We start from the raw sequence: 16,712 nt of genomic DNA on the forward strand, positions 1-16,712 counted from the left end.
TATTTATCAAATGTGCTTGCATAATCAGCAATCATAAATGTGGAAGCAAACAAGGTTAAACATCATGTTACAGTTGCAAATTGGAAGCCACTCTATTACGTGCAAACAAATAACATTCCCTGAACATCCCATAAACATCTCCTGACATACCATTTCTGCTAGTACAACACTGAGAGGCCATATGTGCATAAACTGAGGGTGAAGTGTGTGTCAGAAGTTGGTTCCCTGGGACGATCTCATTTGGGGAGACAATGTGATCATCTCTAGTTCACGGAGCTTGAGCTCCATTCCGTAGTCATGCTGGCCTTTAAGAGCCTTGCGGTTCAGCATCTCTGCCATAAAGTGGGAGAACTGGCATTCTTTAGGACCTCGGGGAGTTGTTGTGTTCCACTGGAATGTGTTGAATGGCTTGTAAATTAGAGTCCCTAATGAAAACTCGCTGGTGTCCAACTGCAGCAATCATCTGGTTAAAATCAGGCAGTAATTCCACTAATTTTACTGCCCTTCTCCCAGCCCTCAACGCCTCATTTAGGAAAAAATGTTTATGTTCCCCTCAAAACACCTGCGTTTTAACTTCAGTCCCCAAAGCAATTATAGTTTTTATTTTATTTTTTAAGTCTCTCTGTTATGAATGAAGCATTCCCCCCCATTTTTTTTTTTTTTTTTTTTTTTTGTAAAATGCGAGTAAATAAAATCAATATTGAAATCTTCAACTGTGGACGTTCTAAGTTGTCATTTGTGTGTGTGTGCCCAGAGCCCAGTTCTGCAGCTGTTGCCCAGACCCCTTTGGTTATTTTTCAGAAAACAATAGCAAAAACCTTCCCAAAGAAATTTACATTGTGGCTGAGTTCAGATTTGAAGGCACAACGGTGTGACTGCCACTTATCCAATTTAAAGCCTTCCAAACAGACTGTGGTTTTTATCAAAATTTAGTTCCACTAAGATTCTCCACACTTTTCTCAGTTTAACATCACTAAGAAAAAAAGGTGTTCTGATACTCAAGGAAAAGGAAGTTCTATGGCAAATGTTGGAAAGATAGTATGGAAGTCTGTGGAACTCTCTTTTGTCAGAATGGATTAATAGAACATTCCCTGGTAGGGGAGTTTTTCTGGTTTCAACATGTTTAAGTTTTCTGAAAATAAGGTGAAAAACTTCTCTTGAAGTTAGATAAAAATTCATAACTTTGTATGTTACATTTTATTTCTTGACACAAAACAGAGGGAAAAGAATTTTGAGTAACATATACACAACTCTCTCTATTTGTCTCCAAAGCGTCACCTTTCCCCCAACCTCCCTCCACCCCATGTCTGGGAAACATCTGTGAGCAGGGTAGGCATTCTGGGTAATGACATGCAAATGAGCCCACCAGTTAACAGAATTTCCTTGTCCATTAATGGAATTGGACCAACATGCAGGTTTTTAAATTGGAGCCAGGCTTGCCCAGGCCAGATGTGCAAACAAGAGCACGTGTTCCTGGCTTTAGGGATTGGAGCAGCAGTGCCCTGTGGGGGAGGGGTGGAAGATGAAACCATGTGACAGTCTGGCAAAGAAAGAACAGAAATGACTCCATAGGCTCTCGTGGGTTGTCTGCCTATCAGTCATGTTTAGGTATTCATAAATATCTGCTAAGTGGGGTTGCCCCCATGATGCCTCCCTCCCCTGTGTTCCCCAGGCCTGCCAGCTCGGCTGAGGGAGGGTGGCTGCCCCGGTCTGGGTATCAGAGGGCTTGCTCTTCCTAGAGTCCTGATAGATGTGCCCATTTCCAGAGGCAACTTGAGGCACTTGGGTTATCAGGAGCCTACAGAGTTCCTCTTTTCCTCATTTACCCTCATGAAACACAGAACGGGGAGCAGACTGAACTCCTGTCTCTTAGGCCACCCATTGGGCCTCTTTAGAAAAATCTGGTTGCCACAACTAACCATGAAGGTCCAGAATCCCAACTGCAGTCCCTTCCAGGTAAGAGGCAAGTTGGTCGGTACCTGGTGCTTCCTACTTAGAAAACAAAACGGATGCCATTAGCTCTGTAACAGTAAAAGGGAATGTAAGTGGCTATTGAAAGATTAAAATAACTGAGCAAGGAAACACCAAATGAGCTTAAACCAAAATTTGGCTTTTTCAAAATGGCTTGAAGGAGAATTTCAAAGCTTTTCTTGTTTGAAATGAAAAGATATCTTACTATTTTTTTAAAAAAATGAAAGCCAGCAAAGTATTACATTATAGATGTCACAATTAATGATCATCATCCAACCAAGGCTCATTGAGGATCAGAAAATGAACAAACATTTGGATATACTTCTCAAGGATGATGGATATATTTAACTGACGGCTATTGAATTTATCAGGGTCAGTTAGCATAATGAAAACATATTTTATTAGGCTGTTAAAAGGATAAATTGTTTTCATATTTATTCATCTGTTCCCAAGGCTAATTTTGGGGTTTTTAAAACATGCTTTTCATGTTCTTAAAATGAACAGCTAAATAAATAAAGCATTAGTTTGAAAACAGAAGTAGCCACCACAAATATAACACAGCACTTTTCAGTACAGGCCTAAGTAATGATTTTCTGACTTGATATTCATCAACCACAGTCACCAGAATTCCCAAGCTAATAGAAAATAAATAAAAGTAAAAATATACTTTCATTATATAAAAGTAAGGGAAAAAAAGAACCCCAACTGAGGTCAGGTTGATGTTTTTTACATGAAACACAAAACCAATATAATTCTATTTATGATTTAAGCTGAGAACACTTGCCTCAACTCAATGCTGAGTACATTTTCATGGTCTGAAGAATACGAGGAATCTGGAAATGCTCCAGTTTATTTGCTTATTTAAATAAACAACATTCTCAATTAAGATGAGAATCCTTAAATACTGGCTCCCAAAGCATGTTTTGGGTTGTAGACACTTTCAGAGAGGAGACACTGTCAGAAGGGGCAATATCCACTTTGCCATTTAACAATGGAGGCTACACACTCTTACACACTCTTCATCCTGAGCCCAGGATTAGCAAATAGTCCTAATGTAGTAGAGTTCAGAGGGTGCTTAGAAAAGATTGCTAAGCTCTGGTTCCTGGGAATGTCCTAGGCTTGTTGGTGTTTGTCATGTCTCTTCTTCCATTTAATAGTTCTGATTCCACATGCATAAAATCAAACCTAGATTCAATATGATAGTCACTCACACTCCAGTCCGTCTGCCGCAAGTTCCCTCTTTGTATATTATAGCAAGAAAATTGTGCCCCGATTTTTTCTTCAATTAGTTTATTCTCAGCTTCAATCATTGGCTCTTCCCACTCCCTGCTCTTTAAATGCTGATCGTTTTGATGGTGCTGTTCCCAGGTGCGTTCACTTTGTAGTCTCTCAGCAATTTCAATACATTCATGCCTGTGATTATCACCTGTCTCTTCAGCTCTGACACTGCTGTGTAAAACCAGTCTTGTATTTTCAGCTGTCTATAGGTACCGTGTTTGGAGAATCCGTAGGTATCTCAGACTCACTGCAACTAAAAAATACATTTTTTTTTTTTTTTAAATATCATTCAGCAACATCGCTTCTTTTTCTTGTCCTCTTTTGGTTAAAGAAGTCGCTCTCCACTGTGACTCCTCATCCTTTACCCATCACATCAGTCAAACACTAAGTACCATTGCCTGTGCCTCAGAACCATTTCCAAAATAAGCCCCCCTCCACTCCATGCACATACTCTCACTGCCCTAAACTAGGTCACGTCATCTCTTGCTCTGATAGTTACAGCAGTGTTTCTCTCACTCATTCTCTCTTTCTCAGTTAATGTTCTATAGCATGACCAGGTGTTATTTTGTTTTCCCTAAAAAAACCAATGGATAATGTCTCTGGAGAAAAATATCCATTGATCCTTTTCTGCTGCTTACTGGATGAGATGCAGATTCTTTACTGCATCATCAGAACATAATCTTTCTTCTCAGCTCCTCTCCTGCCACCCCTAACCTGAACCGTCATTCACCACATTGATGTCTTCCTTGTCCCTGTCCTCCCGGCACACTGAGTCTGCACATGTGTGTCTTGGCACATATTCTTCCCTCCTTTTTATCTTGAAGTAGTCTTAGAGTTCAGAATAACCAAAATCCTTCTTTGGTAAAAAGGTCTTAGAGGACAGAAGTGAAAGTTTGTGTAGTATAATATCATTGTCATTTATGCCATAACATTTTGTAGTAGCTACTTACTACAGAGAGTAAGATAGTTGATTATTGGTGGAATAAAATATTGGCAGGATTATCCTTCAGGCTTTATCATGGGGAAGTGAAAGAGCAGCAAGTTTCAATGTGAAGTAAGTTGGCTTGGAGGTCTCAAATATAGAGTTCTCTCTATGCCAAGAAAAACACATGGGAACTGCACATAATTGACCAAAGAAGACAACTGGATAGGAAACCCAAATGATGGATACAAGAAGAGTTTGTCAATATGCAAGGACCTGGAAGTTGATCCCTGCCACATCTAGGCTATTACAGAATCTGGCATCTCTCTCCACACTGCGGTAGCAGCAATCTAGGCCACAATTTACATTTTACATTTGTGTTAGCTCCTGGAATTGGGTAGGGGAGGTGTTAGACGCGTAGATTAGAGAGAAACAGACCGAGCAGCAGTAGTAGAAGAACAGGCAGGCATGCAAAATGTGCAACAAAGGGCAGATAGAAGTATTTGCTTCAGCTTTAAACCAATGTGTGTGTAATTAACAGCTCCAATTCATGATTTAATTTCCCCAACATATTACTCTTTATTGCAAACCCTTCATGGAACATCGTGAATTGGCTGTGAATCAGAAAGATGGTTCAAGAAGGGCCTGACATAGTTTCCTTCAGTTTCTTGGAATTAAACTTGGTGCTGATGACAGACAGTACCCCAATAGCAAAGTTGAAATCCCCTCTGTTCCTCAGCAGTAGATATATTCAGGAAATTAGCTGAACCACCTAGTACTGTCCTGTTAGTATGACACAGCACGGGGACCAGCAGGTTCACTTTGAGAATGGTGACTTCTTTCCTGTTCAACTGCTAGTCTCTCTATCAAGACCACCTACAATTGCCAATTAGCAGGAATTGAAAAGGGATTCATGCTAAATGAATATCTGGATTTGGCTTCATTTTCACATTCATAGTTGTAACTTTCAGATGGGTACAACTTCCAGTCCCCTCTAAGGAAATAAAATTTATAACAGAAACATAAACTAAATTCTTCATCTCTAAAGGGAAAATAAGAGCTACACACACACACACACACACACACATGCATGCACGCACGCATACACAGAGCAAACCCACCCCCCATTTGAATTTTTAAAAAACTCTATCAATTTGATGATACAGAGTGTGGTAGACGCTGAGAGTGAACATGTTTTTCAGAGAGGAGAAAGAATAAAAATATTGGGATATCATGAAATTCATTGAATGAGTCTTAAATTTTTGTGGGGACATGCTGCAGGTTCAGATTCTATAATCATCTGTGAAGTACATATGAGCAAAGGAAGAAAACTTGATCATAAGGAAACATGAATTATTTAAAATATGGCTCTACTCACACAAAAAAGAAATGAACAGCCCATGATTCTCTTAATAATTCAAACAAAATTCTCTACTTTTCTTTAATAAGTTTTGCCTTAAATATTTTTTCTGTCTGAAATAGCCAAGTGATTTCTTTAAATGCCCACTTTGTGTACACACAGGCAGAGTGTACACATGTTGTATAATTAATTTTCAAGTGAAAAAAGAATATGTCAGCATTTAATGTACTGAGTTCATTACTAGAACAATGGAAACCTCACTTATAAATGTGGGTAAACTATTTTTTTCCTTCTTATTAAACATACATATATTGCATAAATAGAAAAAAATTCCATTGTTAAAAGCTTCTTTTTGTTTTGTACATCTGCAGACACCAAAAAAGCTATACTCAATCATGAATTTGATTAGAGAGCTGAAATAAACTCAGATTATAACAAGCCACAGGTCATGAAAAATGTACTGTCAATTAGGTGTTTTTTTTTTGTTTTTTTTTTTTTAGTAAAGCAGAGAAAAAATCATTTTATGACCAAATATGATATTATCTGTTCTTGTCTGTAAAAAATTTGACTGAACTGATCCAATTTACAATTAGTCAAAATGGGTAGATCTAGAGTCCTTTCTCCTTTGCCCTTTAGTTGTTCAATGTGTGTATGACAATACAATTGGAGGAAGAAGAGAAAACATGGCACCACTATTTTTAAATCCTAGGCCCAATTCCTGCCTCTTTGTGGCATATACCTGATATGTTTTGGGAGAAGCTCATATGTGTGACATGCTTCTAGAAGGAATCACCTTCTATCCAACGTTAAGTGGACTCAACCAAATAGTGCCCTGATACCTTAATTTTAATCTAGAAAGTAAGTTAGCACTTAGAAATACTCAAAACCAGAACCTCAAAATGGCAAAGGGTTGTCTAAAGTCCTAAATATCTATGGCTATACAACAGAGTAATGCTTTTCAAGATTGTATCAAATTATAGTTTTGTTTTGCATAAAACTTATGTTGGTTGCTGCATTTTCCCAGCGCTGATTATAATTTTACTGAACTCTCAAAGGACACTGTATATAATAGCTGGACCATTCCCTTGCATCCTTATTATGACCCACCAATGGGTTGTTAGGTCTCTTGTGGGAAAACCAGCATTACAGCATATTCCAACCTTGCACCATTTTACTCCATGCAAATTACATCATAATTAATTTGGCCAAAGGACAGTTAAACATATATATATATATACACACATAGACACACACACACACAGTCATATAAATTATACACACAAATAAATCCTCATTGCATTTATCAATGTGTCGTGTCTTGATCTTTTATGAAATTGCCTTCAGAGGGCAAAGAAATATTACTAGCTATCTATATATTACCTTTGTATTACATCCAGTATACATCAAGAATAAAAACGATATCTAAATAGGCAATGAAAGGATTTGGTGGAAGAGAATAAAATGATGATGAGTCTATTGGGAATGCTTTTAGTTTTCATAACTTTAGTTCTTTTTTTTTTCTTTTTCTTTTGAGATGGCGTCTCACTCTGTCGCCCAGGCTGGAGTGCCGTGGCACAGTCTCGGCTCACTGCAAGCTCTGCCTCCAGGGTTCACGCCATTCTCCTGCCTCAGCCTCCGGAGTAGTGAGTAGCTGGGACTACAGGCGTCCGCTACCACGCTTGGCTAATTTTTTTGTATTTTTTAGTAGAGGTGGGGTTTCACCGTGTTAGCCAGGATGGTCTCAATCTCCTGACCTCGTGATCCGCCCGCCTCAGCCTCCCAAAGTGCTGGGATTACAGGCCTAAGCCACCGTGCCTGGCCTAGTTTTCATAACTTTAGTTCTAACTTGTTTTTTCTCTTCTAGAACTGTATTGTGTTATTTAGCTTTGATCGGTCATCTTAAATAGATGATTCTGCTTATATTTTAGGTGGGTGCCCCACATGGATATGTGCTCCATATTTAGCCTAACTTCTCAGCTTTACTGCATGCCAAGTTTCAAAAAAGCTTTCAGTTTTTAAGGATCCTGGAATAATCCTACATCTAAACCTACAGAGTCCTTTGGCTCAAAGCCCTAAAATACCTAATACCGTGCATCACTCTCACAAGGCCACCGATCTTTTAAAAACTGGAATACTTCGTTTTATCTCCCTTCTAACCCCAAGAATGGACAAACCAGGCAGCCCACACACTCACAATTTTATGGTGTCCTATTGTAGATGAACACCATGCAAAAAGGCCAAGAGACGGGGAAATCTTCTTTTAATGCTGGAATAATTTGAAAGACAATGTGAATACTTTAGGCCTGAATTATCTGGTTGGGCTTTAGTGCCAATTAAGTTAACCCAATAAATTATTCTAGGGCTGATAATCTGCAGTGAACAAAGGGAAGCAGAGGGTGAAGATAAATACCTGAAGGATTCATTTACAAACTCAGTTAATAATGTTTTCTGTCCTAATTGCTCAGTTTGGCTATCTAAGTTGATCTATTTGCTGTGTAATTATATAATTGCTTAATTCTCCACTCCAGGTTGTTGAGAGGATTAAATGAAATAGTATATTTAAGGAATTAAGTAGTGCTGGTTCAACCTATTTACCTCTGGCCCATTCCCCCACATTCTTAGTACAACCCACCAATGGGTGGTCAGGTCTCTTGTGGGAAAAACCTGCATTACAGCATATTCCAACCTTGCACCATTTCACTCTGTGTAAATTACATCATAATTAATTTGGCCAAAGGACAGTTACACAGATACAACTACCGGCCAGGATTGCATCCTGAAAACCAAAGCTATAGAATGAACTCCCCAAGCATCAGTGAGTGAGAATGTCTAAAAGACTAGAACAAAGGGGGCTCACATTTTGTGGATACATTATATGTACTGTCTGATTTAATCTTCACAAGAAGTCTCTGAAGGTTAAATGAACAATTTTATAGAAGATGCTAAGATTCAGCGAGGTTCCATAATGCTTCCCAAGTCGCATAACTATGAAGCGGTAGGAGTAAAACATTTGCCCGCAGCCTTTATTCTTTCCAGTACACCATGGGCCCTTCAGATGCAGTGCCATTCACCCAAGGTGGCATAGCATCTTATATTTCAACTTGAAAAAATGCACGTCATGGACAAAGATACACATTTGACTAAATTTTATAGATTGGCTAACTTTGGATTTAAATGATAGCAGCCAAAGATTCCATTGGTCTTTAAATTGGATTATTTTCTTTTCCTGTTTTGAAAAAATATAAACCAGTTAATTGAGCACTATAGTTCTTATGGAAAGGTGTGTCAGCTTCAGATTAATCATTTGCTGTGCCTTATCCAGTGAGGTCCTGCTGGTCCTCTTGGGGACACCCACAAAATCCTGTGTGACTGTAGTGACAGACAATAGAAGATCTATAGAGAGGAGGGAAAAGAGAGTAAAAAAAAAAAAGGATTTGGTATAGTTATTCCAAATGTAAATGTTAATGGAGAATTCTTTGGTCTTGCACTGGAAAAGTGAGTTTAATTTTTCTGTCGTAATCCTCTTTGACTCGTGCCTTTGAGCAAGTCTCTTATCTCTCTTTATCTTGGTTTCATCAGCAGCAAAACAACACCAGCCAGGTCTACTAGGCTTCTTGTGAGGATGGAATGGAAGGATCTATGTGAAAGTTCTTTGAAACATAAAATCAAAAAGCACTGTGCAAACGTGAGGATTATTTGCAGTCAGTCTGTTCCATTTCTGTTGCCAGGCAAATCCTTGGCCACTTGCCCCGACCACAACATCCTCATGACGGGCATGGTGCATGGTAGAAACCGGAAACAGGCCACTTTCACATTATTTTAAAATTTGTTATGAAATTTTGCCAAAACTTTATAAATACCAGCCAGGGCCATGGGGTGTTGTACCACATTCTTTCCACCTCATGAACCATTGTTTTTTGTTCTGAACTCGTAAGTTGAAATGCATTGAGTTGCAGTTGCTTAGCTGGGTCAGCTTGTGAAATGCCTGATATGTAATGCTTGATTCTAGCCAATTATCTTTAGTTCCTCTCTTTTATTAGTGTTAAATTTGAATTACAACAGGAAGGGTGGGAGTGGAGTGCGTACTATGCTCTAAACCTTTAAGGCAGTGAATTCATTTGTATTATTTTATTATGCCTCTTTATAACCATCATTGGTTTCAGTCCTTTGTTGATTTTTAGAAGACTCCAAACCCATCTTTCCCTCTATTTTGTTTTAAACTTGTTTTCTAAAAGCAAAAGATGAACTTTTCTGTTGCAAAGTTTGATAGAAAAAAAAAAAAAAAAAAACAACTCACAACAATCTTAAACTTGTAGTTAACAAAATAAACTGCAGATAAAACCCCTGAAGGTCTTGGCAGCAAATGTTTCCCACTAAAATGGAACTCTGTGCACTCATAGTCTGAAACAAATTAGGAAGGAGGGGGAAAAATCAACAGCTCTGGGGTGAAACTGGGGTTGGTGCTGCCTCATCATTTTTAAACCAAAAATAAAACAAGCAAATTTTGTTTAACTGCAGGTCAAAATAAAAAAAAAAATTAAAAAGTCCCTCATCTGTTCAGTGTAATTACTAACAGAATGCAGTCTTACCAGCTGCAGGGTTCATGGATAAATGGAAAGAACCATAATTTTCTCTCCCTGGGGTTAAACCTCCAAACTTTAAGTCTGTTCCTCTACAGTATGCTTTTAATATACCATGAGAAGCCAAGTCAGAACGTTTTTAGAGTTTGTCTCTATTTTTTTTTTTTTTTTTAACCAGAATGAAATAATTATGTACACATAAGAGTTAAAGCTCTGGGGGAAAAAAAAAAATCATTTCTTCAATGTCTTCAGTTAGGACACTCTATCTTCCCTAATGATGACTGTATGGTCTCCAGGTTTTTGTCACCAAGAAATGGGCGGAATTGGCTGTACTTTAGATTTCTCAAATATTGCCAATTTCTTTTCAAATGTTCTTGCTTCGTCACCACCAGAGAAAGTGTTTCCTCATACATTTCATTTAATTTTAAGCCCGAGTGTATATTAAGGAAAATTTGACCCATATGTTCCTGATTTATTTACACTTAACTCATTGAACTCTTCTTTTATTACTATTTTTTAACATTTTTGGTGTCCAAAATACCCAATGAATTTTTTTAAAAACTATCCTTAAGCCTTATTTCATTTTATTTGCATAAAAATGTCTAATTTGAGCTGAAAGGAAATGGAATTTGAGCTTAAATTTCTCAATTTGGGTTTGAAATTGAATTCATCAGTTTCCTGTGGGGATTTGCAATAGAAGTAGAAAAACTATATTTTTTTCACCTTGAGCTAGGCTTTTCTTAATGCGTAATTTCACCTTGTTGACAGGATCTAATGGAGAAACATAGATTAACCACTGGGTGTAAGTATTCATTTCATAGCAATGTGAACGGTGGGCTGGAATTGTGGAATAACTGAAGCTGTCAAAAACCCTTACAAGGGTATCTAGGATCCAATTAACTTCCTAACTATCTCTACATTTGACCCAGAAGGAAGGAATATACATTCAGGAAGGGGACTAGCCTACTAGAAGGTGGGTCAGAGGTGAGTCAAATATAAGTGACTCTGAGAGACTCCGGAGAAATTCACAGAAGTTTCACACCTGGGCATACTGTGTTCACCCCAACCCTGACCGTGGAGCACGGGGAAACATGCCTTTGGGGTTCTGACCAAGGTAATCTTCTTTACAGCAAGAAGAAAGCTATTTGTAGCTCTCTGTATTTGGCATTGTCATTGCAACAAATCCCAAAGGAAAAACACAACCATATTTTCCCTGTTCAATTTCTCTATTTGGGAAAGGTTTACAATCCAGACCTGAAATGCAGGTTGTAATTAAGTACAACATAGATCTAGATTGCATCTTCATAGGCCAAGTAAAAGAATATTGAACAATAATCCCAATTTTGCCACACAGAGTAAGCAAAATCACTCAACAGCCTTGAGTTTTCCTTTGCCACCTGTAAATTGCTTGTGATTATTTCTCCCCACAGCCTCGTATTGTAATGCTTGAGAACTAGACAAATCAAGGTTCAGATTACAGTTTTTTTCTTATCAAGAGCCTCAGTTTGGGAAATTCTTCCTCTGGAGGTAGGTAGATACAACATCTACCTTGACATGTTACCAAGATTAAATGAGTTAATCTACAGTTATTAATTCAATATCTGGCACAAGTAAGGACTCAGTACACATAGCTACCATAGTTATTCAATTCTAGTATTTTCTCATATTTTAACAATCTTGAAAGCAGACTGTGTCCTACCATAGGAGGTATCTTATAATCACGGCTTTCCAGGTGGCAGTTGTGGTCTAATTGTCTCAGCTTACAGATGTGTAAACATCAAAATCTTCAGCCTCAAAACTAGCAGAATGATTGTTAATGACTTGGAAAAAAACGTCAGAAACTATAATGAGCTCCCTTCTAATTATTAGAAACCAAACAGGTAGGGAGAGAGAGTAGGGTAAGATGACAAATCAGGCATGTTTAGCAACATTCCTGAAGTGGGAGTCAAGAGCAGGCTGACTCTTCACTACTGCAGAGCTGGCCTGGGAGTCCAGCTCTGATGGTGCATAGTTATTTTCTTAAAAGAGTTCATCACCATCTCTCTTTATGGCATTGAGATGGGTATCCGGCAGGCCTGGTTTCACAATATACAGGTCACAATGACTCTGCTGATAAAACAGGATGTGGTAAAGAAGTGGCCAAACCTGCCAAAACCAAGATGGCGATGAGAGCCACCTCTGGTTGTTCTCTTTGCTCATTATGTGCTAATTATAATACATTAGGATACAAAAGGAAACTGGCACCAGTGTGATGCCAGCTTACAAATGCCATGGCAACATCTCTAATGAGAGGTGAAGCCAGCTGGACTTCCTGGGTCAAGTGTGGACTTGGAGAACTTTTCAGTCTTACAAGAGGATTGTAAAACGCACCAATCAGCGCTCTGTAAAATGGACCAATCGGTGCTCTGTAAAATGGGCCAATCAGCACTCTGTAAATGGACCAATCAGCAGGACATGGGCAGGGACAAGTAAGAGAATAAAAGAAGCTGGTAAACCTCGCTCCCACCCCGCCCCCTAGCCAGCAACGGCAGCGTGCCGGGGTCCGGTGCGGAGCTGTGGAAGCTTTGTTTTTTTGCTGTTCAGGATAAATCTTGCTGCTGCTCACTCTTTGGGTCCGTACCATCTTTAAGAGCTATAACACTCACTGCTGGGGTCTGTGGCTTCATTCTTGAAGTCAGCAAGACCACGAACCCACGGGAAAGAACCTACTCCGGACACAGTAAGTTACCCTATATGGTCTGAAAGGGAGAGGAACTCTCAGTTCCCAGAATTCCCAGCTCCGTTCCTGGAAAACTTACAAATAATTCACCCTTTGTTTAGCATATGATCAAGAAGTAACAGTAAAAATAGTCAGCAGCCTTTGGGGCTGTCTGCTGTGGAGTAGCCACCCTTATATTCCTTTACTCTATTCAACTTGTTTTCACTTCACTCTGTGGGCTCCTGCTTGAATTTCTTCCTGTGCAAACCAAGAACCCATGTGGCTTCCTGGGCTGAACCCCAATTTTGGCATTTGCCCTGTGACAGCATAGAGTGCAATACTGGAAGTGAAAACTCAGACATTGGCATCAGTGATTTGGAGTAAATACGTGATTCAGTAGAGTCATGCTCTGAATGTAAAAAAGTATTAGGAATTTCTTAACTCATTTATTTTGCATATATATGCAAGCACATACGCACACATATACGTACACAAGAATGATAGATGACAGAAATACTGGGGTCTTAAAAGAGCCTTCTGAAGTATAACATAAGCATTCTAAGTGTCAACAAAGTGTATTTCCATAGTTTCATTGGCAGTGGTTTTTCCTTTTTTCTTTTCTTGCCTAATAATACATAAACTAAGGATTTGATTTACTGTGGATGGGATCTTAGATTTAATAAAATGTGGAATTTGTTGGTGAGGATCAAGTGCTGTATTGAATGAAGTAACTAGAATAACAGTGGGCACATTGTGGGTATTTACTGAATATTTGTTAAATGTAGGGAACATAGTGTAATGGACACTGCACCATCTGACTTCTACCTGCCACTCCAAACCTATTTCCTGTCATGGTTTACAATCCTTTCCGTGCTGCATCCCCACGCAGGGTGTTTGCACAGGTTTTCATCTATATCTGTTCTATATCTGCCTTGTTCTTCCCTCTTCTGTGTTGCCTCCCATAGTAGTTGTTCCTGTTGCTCAATGGTGTTCCTGTTTCTCTTCCCCTGCCTGACTATGCAAAAGGATTTTACTGAAAGTCACCCATGGCTGTGTGATTTGCTTTGGCCAAAGAAATGCAAGGGGAGCCCATGTGTTCTACTGAAAGGTGAAAGTAAAGAAGAGCCAATATTTTCTTCTCTCTACCCCACGGAATTGACTGTAGCGAATTCCGAAGCACTGTGTTGAGGCGGGTTTTTAGGATAGATGGAAGTGTCATGGAATGCCAAGTTACCATGGTTCACATCATATAGATATTTGCAAAGATGTGGTCTAAAAAGCATTTGCAGTCACCAAAACAGCATGTCTGAGGAATGAAGCAAAGTCAGAAAGAATTGAGGGCCAGAATTAGGAACATGATGTTTTATCTGTGACTTATTACCTTGCAACCTTTGCCTATTCTGTGGATGATGTGTACTTCTAGGCTATTCAATTAAGTTACACTTTTCTTGTACAAAGAAAAGCTGATGTAAAGCCCCCATTTGTAGCACCTCAGATAGCTGTATCCTGTAAAACTATTGACAGAAAGGCTTGGAAATGAAAATAACATCATCAACAACAAGAGAAACCTTCCTGAATTCTCATCCTACTTGTTCAGCCCCTGTGCTTTTGCACTCGGATGAACCTTTGCCATGAATAGCCTTACTGTGTCCTTTTAACAATAATATCTTAAACTTTTATAGTGCCTTATAGCTAAGCATCTCTAGACATTTTACAATCACATTAAAACGAAAGCTGGTCCTTTTCTCAGAATTGCCACAGGGGCCACACTAAAAGCCAGCAGTTTGCTACTTTATTCTGAAAAGGAGGGGAAGCTAGCGGGCTGATAGAATAGAGGATGACCCCTGTCTCTCAGCATCCCTGGCTGGAACTCAGCCTTTGCTGCATGATGGTAGAAGGCAGGAGAGTGAATGAGAATTCACAGCCAAGGAAGACTTGTGACCCGCAGGTACGTGCAAAACACAGGGACGGTGTAAAACCACAGCTCTCGATTCTCATAACCCACATCCCTCAGCCTAAGCTTTAACACACACACACACACACACACACACACCCTACATACTCTGGGTGGAATTCTGAATTACTTGTAATTACAATCAAAGATTTACTTGATAGAAAATGAATATTCTTATTTGAGCAATCTCAAAGCTTGTGTTGGGAGATGTGTGAAAATATTTCTGCCTTGAAAAGCTATTTTTACTTCAAGTATATGATTAAATTATCTCTATCTATCTATCTATCGTCTTTCTTCCTTTTGGCTCTTCAACACATTGTTAAAATGTTTAGGATTCATCAGGTCAAACCCAGTTTTCTGGTATTCTTTTTTTTTTCTCAATTACAAGGATTTAATGGATAAAGCTTAAGATTCAAAGCTGGAGCTACATTAGTAAAGTGAAGAGAGAATTAAGGCAATTATCTCAGTAATTAAGGGGATCAGCCAAACCTTTTTTGGCTAAGATGCCTAAATAAATGGAAGAAAACATGGACTGGAGGAGGTTGAATCACTTCCATTTTTGGAATAAAAGCCGCAAATGGCCATTTCATATTGGTAATCTAACTCGAGTCACAAATTGTGACTTTTTCCCCTTCAAGTAATAGAAAGGCTTTTGGTCGTTAGTAATTCATTATTTAGGCAAGTCTTTCCGCACAGCTGTAGAGAAAGGCAGGCGATGAGCTTGTTTAGCTTTCCCGGGTTCTCTAGAAGACTCGCACCCAGAATAATAGAGCTCACCTACCTGGGTGCTGCAGACAATCCCTGCGCAGGGCACCCTCGTGGCGCAGTCTGTGAAATGGAGCTGAGCGCTGTAACACCAAGGCCCGGGACAGCATACAGTGGGATTTCTTAAACCCCTTTTACCATGCCTTTTCCGGCAGGGAAGTTTCTGCACAAACCCAGACTCAGGTGGGTTGATACTTCTCTTTCTAGGCTGCCACACCCAGGGAGGGCAGGCCCAGGGCACGAGTGTTTCCTTTGCCTCTGGTTTTATTGCCGAGCTCAAGTTGAGTGTAGCTGCCATTAAAAACGACAAATGTGTTCTAATTTTAGAGCATCATAGCAATAATTGTTTTTATTTCCGTGGTGAGGAAAAGTGAAGGAAAAACAGCTTGGGACTTAATAACCACCTTAGCCTGCAGCCTTCGACTTTATTCATGAGATTTTTTATCTTCCTTCTCTCTCTCCCCGCATTCTTAGGATCTTCTTTAAGGCACGGCCTTAAATTACCTTTGCAAAGGTTATATGTTTATTTACAAAGAGCTAGCTCTGAATGTGCCTTCCAAGGCGAGAGGGGTGGTTTCTGGCAATAAACATCTTCCGCTCTCTTAACCAGAGAGGCCAACTGCATAAGGTGATGTTTAGTACTTCAGACATAGTATAGTTTATGGCTTCATTAACCATCTGACCTGTATTGTGTGCAAATTTCGTGAAAGTGTGATGCAGATTTATTCCCTGAGGTATGGTGCTTGGTGGTATTTTATTCTCACAGGGAAATTGTAGTAATTATCCTTCAAGGTAAGAATTTTCATTTTTATACAACAAATTAGAAATTCAGTCATATATACACAAGGTATTTATCTAACACACACCTATTCCCTAATTATATACATAGGGATGGGAATCTCAACTCCACCCCGGCTCATACAATCATTTAAGTGAAATAAAAAACTGTCATGACAAGCTGACTCATACGACATAAAGATTTCTATTGGGGTCTCAAATATCTAGCGATTTAAAAAAATTGGATATATATGTTTAAATTCAAGATTTCTATTTAAGTAGTATATTTGGCTAAAAATAAAGGAAAACATAGACAGTGATCTGATTAATTTTATATTTAGAAATAGCCAAATGTGGAAACAAATACTCCTGGTGTGTGTGTGTGTGTGTATATGTATTAGTCAATA

General features: G+C 39.0%; 1 long non-coding RNA gene across 1 annotated transcript; it reads right to left on the reverse strand.

The window, feature by feature from the left end:
• Window positions 1-644: 644 nt before the first annotated feature.
• Window positions 645-15,789, reverse strand: LOC140710674 (uncharacterized). The gene is made up of 2 exons (XR_012091782.1): window positions 15,545-15,789; window positions 645-3,502 (listed from the first exon to the last, which is right to left on the reverse strand). It is a non-coding gene; the product is annotated as an uncharacterized lncRNA (long non-coding RNA).
• Window positions 15,790-16,712: the final 923 nt, after the last annotated feature.

Source organism: Chlorocebus sabaeus, chromosome 29 (assembly GCF_047675955.1).
Source record: "Chlorocebus sabaeus isolate Y175 chromosome 29, mChlSab1.0.hap1, whole genome shotgun sequence".
Classification (NCBI taxonomy): Eukaryota; Metazoa; Chordata; class Mammalia; order Primates; family Cercopithecidae; genus Chlorocebus; species Chlorocebus sabaeus.